At 44.7% G+C, this 22,517-nt stretch overlaps 1 long non-coding RNA gene across 2 annotated transcripts; it reads left to right on the top strand.

Annotated features, from left to right (window-relative positions):
- The first annotated feature begins 5,262 nt into the window (after positions 1-5,262).
- Positions 5,263-21,810, top strand: LOC149343852 (uncharacterized). Of its 2 annotated transcripts, XR_016283153.1 has the most exons (5): positions 5,263-17,340; positions 18,568-18,694; positions 20,908-21,082; positions 21,212-21,362; positions 21,456-21,810. It is a non-coding gene; the product is annotated as an uncharacterized LOC149343852 (long non-coding RNA). The 2 variants fall into 2 exon arrangements; XR_016283152.1 differs by having other exon boundaries at positions 5,266-18,694.
- Positions 21,811-22,517: the final 707 nt, after the last annotated feature.

Raw genomic sequence — 22,517 nt, 5'->3', positions numbered from 1 at the left:
AGTTGCCTCCGGAAGGTAGCGAACCTTGTTGTCAACCAGTAGGACTGACTCCAGCTAACCAGGCTCCTTCTCACTAGGACAGTGTTTGTTCCACTGTCTCTCAAAATGGTGATGAGCTGTCCATGAATTTCACCCTAGACTACTGGCATCGACAGCTTTCTGACAGCTGCGTACTTAGCTGTTTTACTTTTCCGCATCTCACGCTGTCGGGCTTCCTCGGCTCTCGTGTCAGCTTCTCTGGGATGCACAATACACACGGCCTTCTCTTGTGTTCGAAATCTGCATTCTTCTTCTCGGTGGCCTCTTTTGTTGCAGTTTCAGCAGATTAACTCCTCCAAACCTACAGCCCGCGGCGCGGTGTCCACCTCGGGGGCTGCTTGAATGTGCCAGTTTGCACTCCTCGCTTTACCGCATCTGCTTCGGAACCTCTGCTGACGTCTTTAACCTTGCCTAGGTATCGATGCCCTTGGGCTTCCGTGAACTGATCTGCATACTCCGTGATTTCTTCTATTTCAACTTCCTCTCTTTTAGAAATACCGTCAACCTTGGGTGACAGCAGGACAAAAATTGCTCTGCCACCATGAGATCTTTCACCCCTTCGTATGATTTTTCTACCTCGGCCATTTCCAGCCATCGCTCAAAGTAGTTCGACAATCTAGATGCGAACTGCTTAGCCGTTTCCGCATCGTTAGGTTTGCTACCTCGAAACCTTTCGCGGAAACCGTCTGCGGTTAAGCGAAACCTCTGCAGATGTGTTTTCTTCACCTTTCATAGTGTTCTTGTTGATAAACCTTTATTTTCCATCAGAATGGAGGCCCCCTACTGGAAAATTCCGCTCCCACTTTGATAATTTCGGCCAGGCCGGCGCTCGGTAGACTCTTGTCAATGACTCCAGCTTGCTTTGTGTGCATCCAAGGCCCTGGGTGCGGCGCAGCCCCCGTAGTCCACGGAGCTCAACGGACGCACGTCCGCTCACCTCAACAGCCGGCGGAGGAATCCCACCTTTCATAGTCTGTCATCTGATGCGGCATTCTTCCGAAAACTATTAAGGCCTTGCCCACCAGACGTAGGCTCAGGGCTGTTGCCCACTCGCTCTTATCCCATCCTTGTCCTACTGCTATTCTCTGAAAGTGATTTTAATGGAGCACTTCACTCGCAACACAGTGACTTTCTGCACATTAAATCCTGCATCGTCCACCTTTTCACGTCGCGAACCTTGCACTCTTCTGCTAACATCTGTCAATGTGCGTCAATGTTATCACCCTGCCTTGAAAGCTTTTCATGACCAGTGCTTCATATTTGTGCAATCTGGCAGATAAATGCATGCACACTGCTATCTGTTTCTTATGGAAAACAATGACATGCATGTTTGGTCATGCGAGGCATTCTATGAAGTCTGTTTCATAAATAGTCAACGCACCTAAAGTGCTTCCGGAAATTTTTGCAGCCTTGCTAAGCTGTGAGAAGCATCATCTAGCGGTTTTGAACAGTAGTTCTACATGGCATTTTAGGTCTACTCCACAGGAAGGAATGCCCGGGAATGTGACGTCTACCAACCCAAGTCTTTTGAAAAACCCCTGACCTTGCACTTTAAGCAAGTAGAACGTACTGAACTGTGAACTAAACTTCATCCAGCACTGAAAGAATACACCGTTAAGGATAGATGTCTTGTCAGTCACTAATTATTGTTTAGTAATTAAAACAACATAATTACCAAGCCAGTGGCCACAGGCTGACCTTGACTGCAGCCTCCAACCATTTACGCTGTCGCACCATACTCTTATTAAAGGCGAAGTTTAAGTGTCCCCAAACATTTTTTTGTGCCCCCCCCCCCACGAGGTGATGGCAGCGGGACTGAAGGTGCCATAATACATTCATTTCCTACAAAAAAAAATTGTCCCTACATATCTTCAGCGCAGAAATAATTTACTAGTATGTTGTTAGGATTTAAAAATCCGGAGCTCTCAAAATTACCTGACATTGCCGAGCCCTCCACAGCCGAGCTGTATTAATATTTCGTTGCCTTCTTCTCCGCATTCTTGTACGTGCCTGCAAAAGATTACAAATCAGAAGCGAAACTCTTATGCAGTCTACCTTGAAAATACCACCTCACATGAAATAAGGACTAAACATCATCAAAACACTAGACTAACTGTATCTGAGGTTGAAGACCTCAATGCTGGACGCATGCTGTGAAACGCAATGCAAGGAACGGTTAATTTTGACCCTGTGACCACATAGCCTATAATCGGATGAAACAAGAAAAAAAAAGCAGGTGATGCCCCGAAAGCAAGCCTTTGAGCCAATGGCACGAACTGCTTTTTCATGACATTTAATCCCCCTGCATGACATTGCAGCCAGCTAGCAGGTGCCAGTGTTTAAGTTTCTTATAAAGTGATTAAGCACGATGCTGCAGAATCAAATCACCATCATTTATTGGACAGCTTCTTTTCAGGTGCTTTTCCTGGTTCTTTTGTTGTTACATATGACTCTAACACTACACGGCACATGCATAATTTGTGCATTTTGCTGCCAATAAAATACTGCCACCACAGCAAGAGCTCAGTTCGGTGAACTTGTTCAGCAGTAAAGCACCTTGTAATCTGTTACACTGCCAGTTCAGTGTTCCAAATGATGCTGAATTGAACAGCAGCAGGATAACTTAACTCGTGTACACTCAAATCACGATATAAAGAAATTCGCGATGCAACAAAATTTTTTTCATTTCGGTTTCCGGCTTCCATTGAAATGCGTGTATCTTTACCTTAATTTCAAAATTGCTTGCGTTAACATCACGAATCCAAGTAGACAAAATAAAGCGGATTGGGAAAGTTTCAGCAAAGCGCAATATCAAATCATTGCACTACGTGTAACCATGTTTTTTTGTTCTTTTATATAAGTGTTCTTTCCCACCCATATCTGCCAATATGTAAAAGGGGCCAAGGACTACTCAAGCTGCCAACAAGCAACTTTTACCTTGGCCTCTTCCATTTCATTGTAAACGGACACAAATAAATGAAATAACTCTAGTGAAAAAAGTTATCTCGACAATGACCTAGTCTGCAGCATAGGAGCAGCACACCTCTTACGAGTTCGCTCTGCTGAGAGTCTTGAAGGCTCTTGACTCAATGGCCAACTGAAAGTGCCTGTTACAACCAGAATTTTCTGGTTGAAATTTAAGGCTGAGGAGTGGGAAGACTTGCAAAAACTCATGCTGCATGTTTGCAATGCAACTTACGATATTTGGTGACAACAGCTACCTTGCACGTCAACCATTTGGACGCATCAGCAGGTGGGTCCGCCTTCTCTTGAGTTAGGTGGATTATCTCCGCATTGGATGCCACTGGCCAATGGCATTCCGTTTCGTCCGGGGTCAGCCACCCAACGGATGACTGCCATCTTAGCATTCGACAAGGCCACACAATGCAGCAAAGTAGCCGAGCCTACTAGTAATCGAGATCTATGTAATCTGCCTTTATGGCTTGATATGAGGCCGTATCAGATGCTGTGGCCATCCAAAGGGTGAAGACCACGTGTTCGCATGTCCCCTTTGATATTGCTTCGACCTATACCCTATTACTTGGTTTTTATAACTTTAGCAAAAGAAAAAAGGAAAAAAAAAGTCTTTTGGAATTTATTGCTTTTGCAAGTAGACAGCAGCATTTAATTTCATTTCTGAGGTGCTGAGATTTTAATGAGTAATAATCAAACTCTACCACTTCCTTTTCTCTCCAGCAATATGCTTTCACTGAAATTTCGATGAGTGATGAAAAAACAAGTGTCAGCAGCTTCGCTGAAACTCTGCAGAAAAATGAATTCTGCTTGCGAAACTGATAAATAAATCGTTCGTATAAATGGTTCATATAAATAAATGGTTAGGTGGGTCCGAGCTCATCGCTCAAATTATCGCCGCATGCAGTTATTGCTTCAACCTGCGCTGTTATGTCCAGCATACGGGGGTCTTTGCATCATCCAGGATTATTTCATTTCACCCAGCCCTTGTGACATTAAAAGCACATTGCCTAAACACTCTTCCTTAATGTTTGGTAAAAGACAAAATCATATGGCCAACTTTTTGCCTTGCAAGCACCTACTGTAAAGAAATGCATTATACGTACCAGAACCACAATTGTCCACAGCAGGCTGCTGTTCCTCTTTTGAAAGAATGAAATTGTTTTAACAAACTGTAAGCTTCTTTGCCTCGACAAAAAGCTGCACGTTAGTGATGCAGCTTCTAGAACAGCAGCAAGAGTTCCAAAAACAAATATAAATAGCCATGAAACTTTACTTACTGCTTAGGATTTTGAAGTTTATCAGCACCTGCTGTGCACGAACTTGTTCTTTCAGGAAAGCATTGCCTTCCCGCAGCTCTTTGCACTATGCCTTCCAATGCCTCAGCTCTGCGGCAGACACCAGCGAGTCATCTGCATCAAATGTGCTTGTAGAAGCCCACTGCTTCTTTGCATATATATATAAAGGGATATGAAATTCTTCAAGGCAAATGATTAAATATATAGTGAGTTGGGAAGTCACATTGAAAAAACTTAAACAAATTTATTCAACGTTTCGGCTAGGGACTAGTCTTTCTCAAGAATGATCATACAGTGCATGGACGCAACTTCTTATAGTGTTGAACTTGGCACAGAGAGGGCTTGAAAAAGAAAGGGAAAAAAAGAGAAACTAAGAAAAGCTAAAGGGGAAAGAGGAACACAGCAGAGACACCAACTCCAAGATAGGGGAGCAAAGGCACCGCGTCCCATACGCGCGAACTTACTGCACAGACACATGAGGTGAAAGAGGAAGGCCGGGCTGAGCGGGCACGCGGCTACTGCGAGAGAAAAAAAAGTGTGGGGTTGGACTAACAAAAGAAGGGAAGTGTCTGTCTGCAGCGCCTCTGGCTGCGTCTATGTGGCCCCGCGCGACCCATAAATATAGCGAAACGAGGACGCGCACAGGTTGCGGCTGCCAAAAGTATCTCCACATGATGACACATGAGCGGCTAAGATGAGGTTCCCATACAAGGACCGCATGGAAAGGCTCATTTACAGAAATGAAAAACAATAATAATGAAGCGAGAAAATTACACTGCAATGGCCAAGAGAAAAACAGGAGACACGAATACACAGGATACACACACAAACATGTCACTGTTGTAGCATTTTTTAGCAGGAGATAAATGTGAGGAAATGCAGAGAAGCCCGCAAATAAAGTTAGGCAGCACCGCAGTGTTAGAAACTGCCCCCCCCCCCCCCCCCCCCCCCCTCCCCAAAAAAGGAATTTCATCCCAGGGAACAGTGCTTAGTAGCAACACATCAATGACAAATGGAACCATAGAAGTGCACAAATGAATTCTAATACAACACAAGAGTGTGAAAAAAATGTCCTACAAGAACGGAGTTTTACCCAAATGCAACAACACATTGATAATAATAGGATGAATACATATAATTTATAATAAGATTCTATAGGATCCTACTATATAATAATAGGATCCTATTATATAATAATGGGATGAATACACATGAGAGACGAGCATCATAGAATTAGTGTTAAAACACAAGAATAATTTCAATACTTCGACTAGATATGAAAGCATACATTATGAAGCAGTCATCATAGTAGATTTAAGGAACAATGGTTTGGGTGCAAAAGAGTTCACAAGAAGAAAAAAACAATGCACGAAGATTTAGCTCGAAAGGCAGGAGTTTGCCACCGCTCTCATTAATCCCAGCACACAAATTGTTAAATTTCAACATTCGGTATGATTCACAGGCTTCTCTGTCATAATGTGTCTGGAAGCCAGATTGCAGTATGGTGGCCCTGAAGCTTTCAAATAGATGGCCTTTTGTGGTTACGTGTCTCGAAAGAGCAAACCTGGCAGTGATCGTATGTGTGCTCTGTGGTTACTTATTCTCAATTGGAAAGGAGTTTCAGTTTTCCCAATATGCTGCGCACGGCACACACCGCACTTGAGAAGGTAGACTATTTTGCTGGTGCCACAGCTGAATTCTCCTCCAATTTTGAATGAGAAAGACGATGCTGTGCTACAAACTTCTGTGACCTCGTTGATCATTGGACAGAGTTCACAGCGTGGTTTATTGCAAGGTGTGCACCCAGAGACTTCAATGTTGCCTAGTTTCGCGGACGTTACAGCATCTTTGATATTTCTTGCCCTCCGACATACGACACGGGGTGGTTCGGGAAGCAAGCACTTCATTTTCTCTCTGAAGGAGAATGTTATGCTGCTTTTTGAGGACAGCATTAACATTCAGTGCTGATGGCGAGTAGGTTAATATCAGATTAGATGGGAAATTTGTCTGCGCAGGCTTGGTGCTACTTAGGATTTTGCGGCGGTGTTATGCTACAGCTTTCTTTAAGGCACCATCGATGATGGCCTTTGGGTACCGCTGCCGGACGAAGTCCTTGCGCAGTGTCTCACAGTCAGAAGAGAAATCCTTTCCATGGGAACAGATGCATTTAAATCTTAGGGCCTGGCTGTATCTTATTCCTTTCTTGCAATGTTTTACGTGGCTACTTTCAAAATGCAATTATTGGTGCTTGTCTGCGGGCTTCCAATCGTGGAGATGACAGGTTGGTTTTGCGAGATCTGAAGTTGACCTCCAGAAAACTGATCATAGAGGTTGAGTAGGAGTGCGAAATAGTAGAGATGCTCCTCTTGAGCATTATTGAAGTTAGCGCTGAATTTGAGTAGCTCTTCTTCACCGTGGCACCATATCATAAATATGTAATCTATAAACCTATAAAAAAAGAGGCCTGAAGGGGCAACTCTAGAAATTCGGTTTCGAGATTGCCCATAAATATATTGGCATAATTAAGACCTACCTTTGTGCCAATCGATGTACACATAGTGGCCACCATCAATTTCAATGTCATTCAGTTCCAGTACCAAATGCAGTAGTGTTTCAAGGGGCATGACATCAATTAATCTTCAACTTGGCGATCTCTGTAAGTATTAATGACTGCCCTGATCCCATCCGAGTGGTGTATGTTTGTGTATAAGGACACGACAACGAGGGTAACAAGTATGCTCTTTTGAGTTGTCTTTGACAAACAAAGGAAAAGCTGGTGGTATGTTTCTAATTAAGCTGTTGTAAAAACTGGAAATATTTTGTGACGTTCTTATTCAAGAGATAAATGGTCGTCCTGGATTATTTTCCTTATGTATTTTTGGCAGAGGGTAGAACCTACCAGGGATGGGAGACAACGGAAGCAAAGGCCTGGCAATTTTGTCAGTTATTTTGTTTTTCTTTGCGAGATCTTTCAGAGTGGTGTGGGCAATGTGTTTTAAATGTGTGGTTGGTTACGAAGATACATGTTTGTAGAAAGATTTGTTGCTTCTTGCCGCTGTGCCTCATTCTTGTAGTCTCGGGTATTCATCAGGACAATTGCACTACCTTTGTCTGCAGGCTTTATAACTATGTCGGAACGTGTGGCGAGGGATTTTAAGGCAATTTCTTTATGCGAAATATTTTTTATGTAGAGCTCGAGACATTTATTTCGCTCTGGAGGTAGAGTCCAGGGCATAGTCGATGGAAGAGATGGCCCAGCGTCTCTGTTCTCAGACTTGTTATCATAGTACTCTAGAAGCTTTAGGCGACGGGCAAAATTATCCAAGTTTTTGTAAAACTGGAGCTCATTTATGTTTCCGCTGGCGGGGCAAAAGCTCAGACCTTTCGATAAGATGCTATGCTCTTCAATGGAGAGGTTTGCATCTGAGTGATTGACTATAGAAACACCCTCCTCTCATGTTTGCTTACCATCAGAAGCGAGTTCACTGTCAACAGGATCTTCGGCTATATTTATTAAATCTCGACTCTCATTACTAACACCAGTACCGTCACGGCTGAGTAAGTTTTGTTTTTTGGCAAATAATAGGCTACTTTCTGCTGCTTTGGAATATTCCAAAGTGTGCATTTCATGGTCCATCAGATGATTACATTCAATGAATTCTTTTTCTTGTTGTAGCAAGCTATGAAGGCAGGACTCATCATGCTCTATTCAACAATATATATATATATAAGACAACTGGTTTAAAACATTTTAGAATGAGACTCGACATAACACTGCAGCAATGCAGGGCACTCGCAACTCCTTTAGTACCAGACATATTTTTGTGGTGTACCTGGCTGAGCTGTATTTGAAGGATGGCCTCATAGCTGGCGTTCTTGGCTGTGGCCTGATCTTTTTTCTTTTTTGCTGCCTGTAAATGAGCACTGCATCAAATGTCAAGTCAAATCTATTTTCCCTCCGAGATGAAAGGGGGTGACGGCTTTTGTACTTGACTCCATTTAGATTGGGAACAGAAGAGTACAGCGAGCGTGACCAACTCCTTCAGGACATCTTGCCTCTAATCGAAGGGACACCTTATATGATTAAACGTTCAAGAAAAGATGGTGTGTCTACGAGCAGGAAAGACCTTGCAGCCACTTCCCAGCCAACGAGTAACACCACAGCGCAGAAAAAGACTGCCGCTGCCAGGGATTAGTACATGGAGAGGTACACGGTGACATACTGGGCTACACCACCAGAAAGTGCCTGTATCGACCTCAACATGGCCGATAAGCGTTCCTGCAGTCGACAATAATTCAGCTGCGATCACAGAGGCTGAATTTGCATCATGCAGGTTTGTTAGTGAAAGCAAATTTTCACAAGTTGCGTTTACAGGCAGCAGCGGGGCCACGCCGGCAGAGGTATTGCACGTAATGCTGGCAACGACTGTAGATGACAAGGAGCGCACCCCAAGCATGCCTCCTATGGACCCAACTCCTGTAGTACCTGATGCCAGGAGCCTTCCCAACACTCAGCCATCTGAGCTAGCGCAACAGTAAGCACCCTTGAGTTACCCAGGACGAGGCAGGTTATTTGCAAATGCTCATATTCTAGACATCTTGCCTGAGGCATGAAATGCCATACATGTTCCCTGCTTATTCCTTGAAAATTGTCTTCTACAGGAAAAAGAAAAGTATATCGGAACACTGGCTTCGATTTCATGTTTGAAACGATGAGGCATTAAGTGGCCATCAAAGAAAAAGACAGCGAGGTTGAATTGCGCCAATTGGCGTTAGAAGAAACCAGGCTCCTGTGGGAGACAGAGTTGAAAATTATGAAGCGCGGAAAAAGAATTCAGGAGCGCAGAGAACGTGCCGAAGAAAAAGAATAGGAGAGGCGACATCGTGCTGATGCAAGCGACAATTCAAAGCCTCATGGAAAAAATAAATGAAGAGGTGCCCAAGCACGAGGTTATTTCATTTTATTGAAATATGCTTTATCTCAGCTGAGATAATCACACAGGGAGTGGGGGCAGGTACTTACGGAGGATAGGTGGGTGTACGTTGTGCGACAGTTGGTTAAGATTATGGCCACCTTATACATTTTTTCCACTTGTTGCCACAGAAGTTTTTAGTTTTGTAGTCGAGGAAGGCAAATTCAGCAATAACCTTGCCAAATTCCCTTCTATCGCCTGGCGGACTCCGCTCATTGCATGGTTGAAAGCCTCCTGGCCACGTGTCAAATAGCAGTTATCAAAAATGGCTGAAGTGGGTAAACAGGGTCCCCATAAATAACCAAGTCTTCACCGTTCACTAGCTTCTTCAACTTGATATACAGTCCACTCTCTTGGAGTATTCATGCAGAAAAAAAAATTGGCAGTGGTTTAGCTCTGGCATAGTCCTTCAATGCTTTTTTCTGGTCACGAAACTCTCGCCTCAGTTTCATATAGGGTCAGCGCTGGCCGCTAGAGGCACCGCTGGGCACTGGAGGGCACCGAGCTGCGGCGGAGCCGCCTGCCCGCTCCAGCCGGCTTTGCATCATGCCAGGTATTTTCACCCGATTACTCGAAAATTTCAACGACAGTCGGTTTAGCTTTCCTTCCAATCTAGTCTAACGAAAATATGACGAACTTTAATCAGGAAAGAAATGGGAAGGAAATGATGACGCTGCGACGTACAGATACTTTTCTGAAGCAGACGATTTGTGTAGAACTGCGCAGCTTCTTGTTTATTCTCAAAATGGCCCTGTTACATTTGTGAACATGATGCAGCACACTAACGCCTCGTAGGCTCAATAAAAAGGTAACGATATTGCCAGAAGAAAGCGATTCGCGCTACAAGAACAGTTGCTTGTTTCCTGCCTTCGCATCGTTGTTTTCGGTCTCAAATCTTGAAGCGCGTTACCGCTAGCTTGCAGTTGGCGAAATACAAGCAGAAACATGTCCGCAGTACCCATTCAACACCTCCCAACTCTAGTCTGACAGCTCAAAAGTGAGTCCGCTTTCAAGGGTGCTTTTGAATTTATAAAGCAGCTTTCTTGTGAGAACTGGGGCAGTGCGATGCCCGTCTGGGCTCAAAAAATAAGCATATGATGGCTTGCTCAACGGGCTTCTTATTTTGCCCCTTTTTGTCGCAGTTTTAGAGTAGCAAGCATGACCGTGCTGGCTTGATCAACGAAAGACTCTGTGGTCGCGGCTGCTTATGTGTGACACATAAGGAACGCGGGCTAAGTTTCATCGTGTGATTTTTGCTTTAATTCAGTTTACGGGTATGTAAGAATATCATTTTTGGCTGTCATGTATTAATGCACTAAATAAGCATTCATGGTCGTTGCAAGCATGCGAGGCAATGAGTTTCAGCGCATTTGTTTTTTAATTCACGACAGTTTTTTTAAACTTAATTCTTCCTGAACTGATTACAGCTGACACTGTTGTCAGCTTGTCATTAGGAGAAACATGAGAGCTGGAGCCTTTGCCGAGCTGCTGCTTTGCGGCACGAAGCTGGCGCTTCAATGATTGCACTTTAATGCAAGTTATACAGCCGACGACTTGATCTGTTTGGCAGGCCGAGGTCCGGTCCCGACCGCTGTCGCTCGTCGAAAATGCTACCGCTGCAAAAAGATTAAAATACTGCTTAAAACTAATCCTCCCGAACTCGTGACAGGAAGCCACAGATTTTCAGACACAATAAGCAAACAAAAAACAAGTCTACACAATGCTTACCGTCAATGCAGTCAACTGCGGGTACAGGATCAGTCACATACGAGCTCGCTTCGGCGACATCTTGAGACGGCAGGCTAGAACACGATAACTCGCGACGTCGTTTCACCTGTTTCCGAGCTACTGGCGTCCGCCTACGTGGTTTACACTTTGCCAAATGCCTGGAAGGCCGTCAAAAATACTTCGGATAGCGTCAGGGCGGAGCGCCGGCCTCCCCTGCTGCAATGACACCGCGTCGCCGCTCACAGCGAATTCCTCGACACAAATGATGTCCGCAGCGTGAAAGTGCTTTTTGCAAACACGCGCTTATTTAGAATCAAAACTGAAGTCACCAGTCACTTCCCGAGGTATAGCACGCTCCCACTTTTCCGACAGCTCCTTGTCAGCAGGGAAGCGAAACAACGAGACCTTCTCTGTCACGCCTTTGTAGCCGGACCGGCACCCTGGTACGCAACAACTGTTCAGCATGGTGTCACGCACACGAGTTACATGATGTCAACGCACAACACAGCAGCAGGCGGTGAAATTCGCACTCTGATAACCAGCGGCAACGCTTCCTGACCGGTCGCGACAGCGCTGAGCTCGCTGAATGATGCCCTTCAGTGCCCCGTGGTGCCGCGGCGCGGCAGGCGCGGGCGGTATATGAACCTCTCCCATAGAGTTACGGACGAGTTTTGTGACCGGAAAAAAGCATTCAAGGACTATGGCTCTGGTTAAACCTGGAGGATTGCGAAAGCAATGAGGAGAGAGAGACGATGGATAGCGCACGGCAGCGGTGGCGGCCACCTCTGAGTCACCCGCGCAGCGACAGCTGTGCGCTGTGTGACGTCACCGCTCCTCGCACATGCGCAGTATGGCCTCTCGTCAACTCCGCGAAATGGCTCGGCGACTTGCGTAGTGTTGCTTTCGCAACAAAAACCCCGTTTACAGAATGTCCCTTTTACGGGAGCCAGTGTTCTTCTGACATTTTGGTGCCAGTTTTTGTGGCATTCAGTGAAGAAAATCAAGACACCGAACTATCAGGGAGAATGATATAAGGGGCTCACTTGAATCGTGATAGCTCCCTGGGTAGTGCCCATCCAGCTGACAATTCCATTTGGGAACATGAATGATTGGTACTTTGTGCAGTGCACTCTTTTGTGTCCTGAGTAGTAGAGCCTCTGATTCCTTTTGGGACGACATATAGGATGGGCAGTGCCATCAATAAAAGCCCAACAGTACGGTGCACCTGTTGCTTCAACGGCCTGTAACGAAAAATTCGTAGACAAGCATTTAGGTCCTGCTGTGTAATGACAGCGTTAGACTGGCAGCTTTCAATTGTGACATACATATTTGCAAACCAAATTATTTCCTACACCTTGTGCTTGGCCCATGATGGCCTTAGTTGCCTATGTGCCTTCAAACCCAACACAAAACAAAAATACATTTGCAAACTTTTGGAGCACAGCAGTCGATAACCAGTCATGGTTGTTCCAGTCGATGAGAAGATATCTAAAAGCAGCGAAGATGTGGTCTATCATCATTGTTGCAGTTCTCCATCTGTTTGTATAAGTAAGCCTTCACATTGTAATGGCCAAGGCTTCTCAGCCGCAATGTTTACGTTTTGTGCAGTCGTGATTGCATCCGGAATACGAAGCGCTTCACAGTTCTCCAAAATCCTTCACTACGGCATCCCTCATAGCCTGAGCCACTTAGGGACATTAAACCCCCATAAACCATAAAGCATCATGTTCAAATGGATAAATTGAGGGTACAACTCATGCATGAAGTGAATTTTCTTCTTGACAAGCCAGTGTGTGCCTTCCAAACTGGGACCGGTGCATAGTTACCAGCTCTGTCTTGGATCATCTTGCTTGCTTCAGCGACACCATTGGCAGCTTTCCAGCGTAGCTCCTCCTGTGCTCACTGCACGCCTTTTTGAAGGAAGCAGATGCTTCACAGCATCTCTTCAATAAGCTTGCCAACGTAAGCTGTAAAAGGCTGCCATTACTAACTGCATAGTATACTTTGCTCTACATACCATAGGTTGTCTCTGTCTAAACAGGGCAAACAACTTCACCCTTTTTTGCTCTTAGCATCTTTGGTTACCATTTTGCCTCGCCCCTTGCTTGAGGGCTTGTGCGTGGCCTGCATTTTCATTTTGATGTAGAGCTGCCAGCTGTGTTCTGAAAATCACACTGCTCAATTAATGTTCTGTTTCTAGACTGGACAAGCTCTGCTTGACCTTTGTGCATGTTGAAACCTCATACTTTGAACATACCTCGCACACATAATCGGGTGTGAACGCTACGGACTTGAGGGCAAACCTGATGATAAGGCTATGGTACGATTCCAAGCTAGATGTCTGGCCAAAAGAAGACAGCTGCTCGATGTCTCTGAGCAGCAACTTATCCATGGTTACTGCTACAAGACGGGCATAGGCTGGTGTACCTGAAAACTTCTTTTTGCAGTAGACTGCATAATGACGTCACAAGTGTAACTTTACCTGGCAGCAACCACTTCCCATTTGGTATGTCACCATGCAGGCACCTCGGGTATACATACATCACCATGACCGCTGTGCACATTGATGACAGGATTGAGCATACCTGAAAAATTTTTAGTGATAAATTTCATCACAACACACAACAAGAGAACTTATTTTATCCCCCCCGAAACCTAACAATGGAAAATTTGTCAAATGCATAAGTCACAGGAGCAATGGCCATGGAAAGTTAAATGCTGTTTCTGTAATTTAACTTCCCCTTCTTTTTAATGGTTGTGGTGGCAGGCATGTCGAAGTAGAGCGGTGTCTGATCGGCATTTCCAATCTGGCTGGGGTGGTAGCCGTTCCTGCAGCGCAAACTCAAAATGAACCGCTGAAAACTGCAGTTTTTCTTCATATTCTTCAGGCAACTTCTGGCATATCCCCATCTGCCTTCGAAGAGAAAAGCCTTTTTTCTTCATAAAATTTGACAGCCAGCACCTGCTCGCTTTGAAGTCGCTTCACGTTAGCCCTGTTTGTAGGGCTAACTGCATCGCCCGGACATTCAGCACTCTGGTCGTCACTGGCCGCTCGCTGCTCTTGAATGTATTCTGTGAGCCGCTCTTCTATTTCGGCGAACCAGGGTCTCATCGTGACGTCCTTCAGTCCCAAAGCGCATGGGTCTAAATTCCGACAGATCAGTTCTGCAACTCCGTTCGAGTTCAGTTCATCCGAATGCATGATGACTGCGTCCCTTCGAGGAGATCTTTGAGCCCTCTCAATTTCCCTCATCTGGGGGGCGGGCGGTTGCACTGCCCTCTCCAATGTGTCACTCCATGCCATGTTCACCTGAATGGGTCTCCCCTCAGTAGGCTGTCTTTCTCTCAGTCCTCTTATGTGGCCCTTCAGGTCTTCTACCTCGTGGGTAGATTCTAGAAGTAGCATCTTGAGTTTGGCAACATTTGCCAAAATGGCACTGATGTGCTATTCAGCTTCAATATTGCCATTGTTTATAACTGACAACCATGTTATTGCCTTGAACATTGTAGCGTCAATCTTACCCATTTTGTTCAGTACATATCTTTTCTCCATTGGTTCATTGTGGGTTGATGAACACTCGGAGATGAGAGGGGGAAAATCCGCGTCGTGATGGCAAAGTGCCTGTTCCATGCATCCGCCGTTGGTGTGCTTTCTTTCGCAGCTTTCTTCTCCCTTTCCCCACCAGCTGTGGGTGGGGTGGTGGTCTCATTTGCTATTGGGGGGACCTCCTGAATGGTCTTCTTTGCCTTCTTATGTGTCCTCTTCTCCTTTTATCTTTCTTTGTCTGTTTCAGACTATCTCTTACTGTCTCTTCCTGACTTCTTTTCTTTTTTTCTTTGGGGGGCAACACAGTATTTTTTTGACAACACAGGAAAACTTGCTCCTGTGAAAATTTTTTGTGTTTATTCAAGCAATGGCAGTGTATTTACAGGCATAAGAAATATGCTCCGGAAGCACACAAACTAGCAGTGCTCCGCTAGTGGTACCATAACATCATCAAGGTCAAAAAATGAAGTCTTACATTCTTGATTCATAACAGCAGTGAAGAAGCACACGCACAAAGAGAGCAACAAGTGGAAACACGGACAAACACTGCTTTTTGTATTTGTGCTTCTTCGCTGCCGGTATGAATCAAGCATGTTACCAAATTGCCCCAAAACTTGTGTTACGTGACTGATTCTGCCAATGAAGACTCATAAGTCAAATCATTGTCATCTCTTGCAGTTGACATTGACGGCTCAGAAGCAGGCTCAATTCTGTAATCCAAGTGTTGGATACACTTAGCATCACTGCTACATATTTACATGTGCTACATATTTATATTGTAGGAGTGGAACCACCTACCAGCACATATTGTGGCTGCAAAGGACGTTGATGAATTTAGGACAATGTTGTCATTACAATATGGTTTACCATAGCCTCAATTGGCTCACTTTGTTTTGAATATTGTGTATTTAGCTCTGTTCCTTTTTTCGTAAGCACTTTGTTTTATTAATAGCCTTCTGCCATCATACCCAGTTCCTCGTTTAACATACGGTGGAGGAGGGACCAGAAGTTCTTCATGTGGAGAGTGCCGTCTAGTCGGCCGCATAACTGATTCTATTGCTGTGAAGACAGCTCGGTGACGAGCTGGAGCGTTTGAGCCATTTTCCATTTTAGTTGGTGGTTAAGCTTTTGTTTGAGCCATCGTTTCTCCAAATTCTGATAGACCTCCCAGAGGTAAAGTAGCCTGCTGTCTACTGGGTCACCAATACGTTCTGCCACAGCCAGTTCTTCTCTAAGAGCTACGTCCTGTTGGAGCTTACAAACACATTCCATTTAGTCCTGAATTTCTGGTGCTGGGTTTTGGTCTCTAATTTTGTGGAACTTGTCCCAGTCTACTATAGGTCTAAGGTGGAACTGCACAATGCGATTTTAAGGGTGAGGGAAAATTTTCGTACAAAGGACTGAAAAAAAAAAAATATATATATATATCAGCTTGATTACTTGCTCTTGGCTACATTCCTTGTGTCAAATTTGTGGTCAATGCCAGGCTCATTGATGCGCATATGCTTTTTAATTCCTGGGTGCCTGTCAGTAGTCAGGGTTGTCACTGTTATGTCATGTTTTTTTGAGGTCCTCAAACCCCTTCACCAGGCCATATTTCTCCATGCAACTACTTGCTTTGTCCTGGTCATTCTGCGAAGTATTTGCAGCAGTTCATCAAACCCCTTCACCAGGCCATATTTCTCCATGCAACTACTTGCTTTGTCCTGGTCATTCTGCGAAGTATTTGCAGCAGTTCATAAACCCCTTCACCAGGCCATATTTCTCCATGCAACTACTTGCTTTGTCCTGGTCATTCTGCGAAGTATTTGCAGCAGTTCATCAAACCCCTTCACCAGGCCATATTTCTCCATGCAACTACTTGCTTTGTCCTGGTCATTCTGCGAAGTATTTGCAGCAGTTCATCAAACCCCTTCACCAGGCCATATTTTTCCATGCAACTACTTGCTTTGTCCTGGTCATTCTGCGAAGTATTTGCAGCAGTTCATCAAACCGCTTCACCAGGCCATATTTCTCCATGCAACTACTTGCTTTGTCCTGGTCATTCTGCGAAGTATTTGCAGCAGTTCATCAAACCCCTTCACCAGGCCATATTTCTCCATGCAACTACTTGCTTTGACCTGGTCATTCTGCGAAGTATTCGCAGCAGTTCATCAAACCCCTTCACCAGGCCATTATTCTCCATGCAACTACTTGCTTTGTCCTGGTCATTCTGCGAAGTATTTGCAGCAGTTCATCAAACCCCTTCACCAGGCCATATTTCTCCATGCAACTACTTGCTTTGTCCTGGTCATTCTGCGAAGTATTTGCAGCAGTTCATCAAACCCCTTCACCAGGCCATCACAAAAAACTGAGAACCAACCTCTCCAAGCTGCACCTGCACAAGGGAACACCTTTGCTGGTCAAAATGTCCATAAAAGTATAAGTCAAGAATTTGGCGCAAAATCCAGGGAAGTCACAACGACCATCTCCTGCCAACTCTACTTGGCCACTCAGGCTGTGTAGAACATTTTGTTCAGCCTCCCACACCTGGAACATAATTCAGTTGCCTGTGCATACCGGAAATCAAAAGTTCTCTTTGCTCAATGACCGAGTTTCTGGAGACGTACAACATTCACCACTTCATGTCTCATTAGTCAGCTTAATAATCAGACTTAATTCATTTGGAATTACAGCAACATGAGAGCATCGCATAAAGCCTAGAAGGACATGATTGGTGGTGTTGTAAGTTCTTCTGCAACTGGGGTGCTGCTACGATGTGCAGTCCAGCTTCACTCCACTGGTGAGCAGAAATTACATTCCTATGCCGTTTGGAGGTTTCGAATGCTCAGGGGCTAGTGAACATTTATAAAAACAATATTCCACACAAAACTGAATTCCACAACCCTTTTTTTACACCTTTGTTTACAAAGTGAACAAAAATTTGTAAGCCAAGGAAAGAAATGAGTATTTTTTCCGGTACATACATGCTCGGTGGCGGGCTGGAAGAGTATCCTCTGATATCTATAATACATTCGGGTTGATGGCACCTGAAGCATAGAGGACCAGGCTACCCACAGTCTTTCTTTTCAGCACTGGTTGGCTATGCCAGTTTATGTTGTGTTTGTATGGGCAGATGGCATCGGCTCGAAGCATTGAATCGGAGACAGCAGTGGAAGTTTTGCTGGGTGCCTGGCACACACTGCACACTTTGGAAAGCTCAGGAAGAGAGCTTTCGAAGCAATCATTTTCCTCTCTGCCACTGAAGTTTCAGAAGCAGCCTCGTTTACTCAGTCCATTCGTCAGTATGTCTTTAGCGACGTGTCTGAACAGGATCGAAGGCGTCCGGCGCCAAGCATATTCAACGTCAGAATACCACATCTTCATCACAACGTGAGAGGATCCCGTAAGGGCAAAAAGCCCTAACAAGGTGACTTTTGCCAAAAGACATTCATTAAGAGACAAAATTTGAACCACCACAAGAAGGCTTTTCATTAAATATAGCAGTTGTCCATAATGCCCCTGGTATAAGTGCACAAGCTAACAAGATTCTAGCTGACTACCCTATGAAAGGTGCTTGAGCTAGCCTGCATCATTAACTTCATTTGTATGTTTTGTTCGTTTTGGCAAACTTGTCAGAGAAGGACATTTATTGTTCCCCTAGAATACACAGACAGTCGCTCTGAGTCTTTCCTGATCACGGAGGGTGAGCCTGCTATGCTCGTAAACTTGCATAAATTGAAATAAAATCATGTTCATATATGAATGGCACCCCTTCATTCTTCCAGAGTTGCATTCAAAAACCTTGTACCCAATATTATTCCCTGGTCATGGTTGTCACTCTGCCTCAATGAAGAGATTTGCGGGAGTGAAAGGTCACACAGTAATTCATTTTATGCGTGCAGTCTGAGTGGGATAATTTTTGAGAGCATAATTATAAAATAACTCTTTACAGTCACTGCGCCTGGAACTATTTTCATGACAACACAGGAAAACTTGCTCCTATGAGAATTTTTTGTGTTTATTCAAGCAGGGGCAGTGTTACCTCAACATGAGAGCATCACATGAAGCCTAGAAGGACAGCATGATTGGTGGTGTTGTAAGTTCTTCTGCAACTGTGGTCCTGCTGCGATGTGCAGTCCAGCTTCACTGCACTGGTGAGCAGAAATTACATTCTCATTCTCTGTGGAGGTTTGGAACACTCAGGGGCTAGTGAACTTTTATAAAAACAATATCCCACACAAAAATGCATTTTACAACTCTTTTCTTATACCTTTGTTTACAAAGTGAACAAAAATTTGTAAGCCAAGGAAAGAAATTAGTATTTTTTTCGGTACATACATGCTCGGTGGCGGGCTGGAAGAGTATCCTCTGATATGTATAATACATTCGGGTTGATGGCTAGCCTGAATGTTAGCCTGCCTCAGCAGCCTCAATGTCTTCTCTGGACTTGCACCAGAGAAGCACATGGCAGCACAGAGGACCAGGCTACCCACAGGCTTTCTTTTCAGCACTCCTTGGCTATGCCAGCTTATGTTGTGTTTGTATCGGAAGATGGCATCAGCTCGAAGCATTGAACCGGAGACAGCAGTGGAAGTTTTGCTGGATGCCTGGCATACACTGCACACTTTGGAAAGCTCAAGAAGAGAGCTTTCGAAACAATTTCCTCTCTGCCACTGAAGTTTCAGAAGCAGCCTCGTTTACTCAGTCCATTCGTCAGTATGTATTTAGCGATGTGTCTGAACAGGATTGAAGCCGTCCGGCGTCCCGCGCCAAGCATATTCAACGTGAGAATACCACATCTTCATCACAACGTGAGAGGATTCCGTAAGGGCAAAAAGCCCTAACAAGGTGACTTGTGCCAAAAGACATTCATTAAGGGACAAAATTTGAACCACCACAAGAAGGCTTTTCACTAAAAATAGCAGTTGTCTATAATTCCCCTGGTATAAGTGTTTTTCTAACTAGCAGTTTGTGCACAAGCTGAAAAGATTCTAGCTGACTACCCTATGAAAGGTGCTTGAGCTAGCCTGCATCATTAACTTCATTTGTATGTTTTGTTCGTTTTGGGAAACTTGTCAGAAAAGGACATTTATTGTTCCCTTAGAATACACAGACAGTCGTTCTGAGTCTTTCCTGATTACGGAGGGTGAGCCTGCTATGCTCGTAAGCTTGCATAAATTGAAATAAAATCATGTTCATATATGAATGGCACCCCTTCATTCTTGCAGAGTTGCATTCAAAAACCTTGTACCCAATATTATTCCCTGGTCATGGTTGTCACTCTGCCTCAATGAAGAGATTTGCGGGAGTGAAAGGTCACACAATAATTCATTTTATGCGTGCAGTCTAGTGAGATAATTTTTGAGAGCTTAATTATAAATAACTCTTTACAGTCACTGCGCCTGGAACTATTTTCATGACAACACAGGAAAACTTGCTCCTGTGAAAATTTTTGCTGTTTATTAAAGCAGGGGCAGTGTTACAGCAACCTGAGAGCATCACGTCGTGAGAAGAAGGCTGAGGTCTTTATTCGATTTGCCGGGAGCCTTGACATCCTTACGCCGCCAAGGATGGTTGCAGAGGTTACCTGACCTTCTTTAAAGCTTTTACCATAAGTCACTTCTAACATCTTGTCTTATTTTTTACTAGGTTGCACGAATGAACTTTTCAGGCCCTTTACACCACCGTTGCTTTACACTTTTTTATAACATCCTATATAAAACAATATTCTATACCTTGTGCTTGGCGCATGATAGCCTTTGTCGCTTATGCGCCATTAAACACAACACACAAAGTTACATTTTTGCACATGACTTGTGTGGTTCTGCTGCTTTAATAAATTTGTTTTTCATTCAGAACAACCGAAGCCTATCATTGCAGTTAGTACTCGAACACCTTGCAATAAACAAAATCGTACATATTTCCATTTCACTGAAACAGCAGCTGTTCAACTGTGTTTCTATATAATTGCATGCACATGATTTCTTGCAACTCTGTAAGTATTCTCGAGGTGACTACTTTGTACTGGCGCTGAATTATTTCTTTTTCTGTAGTGCATCCCAGTGCCTTCATGATAGCTGTTGGAAACCATATTTTTCTTGTTTTTTTTTAAGTCCCCAAAATTAGGTTGTCAGACAGAACAGTGAAAATACAAACTGTTAATTGCTTACACAAATTAACACTTGTCTAATATCATTACCTATAAAATGGATGTAGCATTGCTTAAAATGGGAGCATGAAGCCTTCATCCTAGTTCATAATTTATTTCTGCATGGCATCCCAGTCTATATGTATATTACATTTAAGTTTGCTTCAACTTTATCTCAGCCTTACAGATCACAAAGTTGCTTTCCTCTCCATTTTCCAGCTGTGGTTGAAATTCTCCGGGAGCTGCAATCAAGGTGGAGCAAGCTCAACAGGCAGCTGTGCTTTCAAAAATAACTGCGAAAATGATTAGTGAAGCACAGTCTGCAGACACGGTTGCACCAGATGACATGCCTGTATACCCAGCAAAGACAAAGGAAGAACTTGACATCCTGGAGGTTAGCACAAAAGATGCAGCAACCTTTGCTGCACTAGTAAATCAAATATCCTGAGCATCTTACTCTTATCCCAAAATAATAGGTGGGATTTGACATGTTTGCGTTGTGTGACTGCTTCCTTACTCTCAGGTGAAGACTCTAGGCCAAATTGGGGGAACAGATGTCGCCAGTACAACAAGGCAGGTGCTCAGAAAATTATTTTCTGATGATGTTGCCATTCAGTACATGGGCAGGAAGGAAAAAAGAGCAGAAAAGCTGGGCATCATCCACCTTGTATTCGGTAAGAATATACCCACACTTCACTGACACTGTTTTTTTATAACACTTGTATACCTAGAGTGGTGTTCCTAATCATTGAAAACATTGTTTGCAGTTGCTGTCCGTGTAACCCCCAGTGCAACAGATGATGAGATGGCACGGGCACTTGCTGACTGGCTGCACTTTAGCAATTCACGGCTCATTGCAGCCAAGGCAAGCAATAATCTCACTTTTTCATGCATACTAATTCCAGTTTTGAGTAATCTGAGAAAAACGTTTTTGGCATATTTTTGTGGCACCAAGGGTAACAGAAATCACTGGAGCGAGTTCTTGCTGGTTTCTCGTGTGGAAGCACCATTTCCCGTTGATGTAATTGCGCTTTCAACAAGGAAATTGCCGGCGAACAGATGGCAGAGTCTGGAGGCTGGAGCCCAAGACGAGTGCCTTAGAACTGCGACCTCCCTCAAGTTGCTGCGCACGATTCTACCTCTCCCCGCAGGGAGGCGTCTGCAGCATGCAGACGTTGGTGAGTGGCGACACCACGGGGTTAACCCGAGCATCCGCAGGGACATCCCCGCAGGGGGATGATGGTGAACAATGCGTCACCACGGACCCGAGCATCCGCGCTTAGCCGTGCGTGGCATCGCCGTGTCCGGGGAAAAGGGGATCCTGGTGGTTGAGCCGATGCCGAGCGTTTGGACCCTTAAGGCCCCTCGGCGGAGGCAACACACCACTTTGGCCCCAGCTTCCTGTAGACGGCACCTCCGGCCTGACCCGACCGGGGGAAATCGGCAGTCGCCTTTTCCTGTTCTCCTCTCCATCTTTCACTTTCCTGTCTCCTTTCTTACAACTCTCCTGCATCCTCCTCTTTTCTTCGTTTTTTCCTCTTTTTCCTGGCGGCGAGGGTTAACCGTGTGTGACCAACTACCCTGAGTTGAGTCATATTAGGTTATAGTTAAGGTGTACAGCTGGCGTGGGCAGGACTTTCTTTCAAGTTCCTGTCGCGTCCCCTTGTTGGACTCCATGGTGGGTGGCTGGCACCATGACCGAAAAAAATCAATTTTTATGGCTCCCCCCCTTTCCAAACCAGATCGTCCCCGCAGGGAGGCGTCTGCAGCATGCAGACGTTGGTGAGTGGCGACACCACGGGGTTAACCCGAGCATCCGCAGGGACATC

Source organism: Amblyomma mixtum, chromosome 5, assembly GCF_055824585.1.
Source record: "Amblyomma mixtum isolate Tamu chromosome 5, ASM5582458v1, whole genome shotgun sequence".
NCBI classification, from domain to species: Eukaryota; Metazoa; Arthropoda; class Arachnida; order Ixodida; family Ixodidae; genus Amblyomma; species Amblyomma mixtum.
Note: the sequence above shows the minus strand (reverse complement) of the source record. Positions and strands in the feature narration are given on the sequence as shown.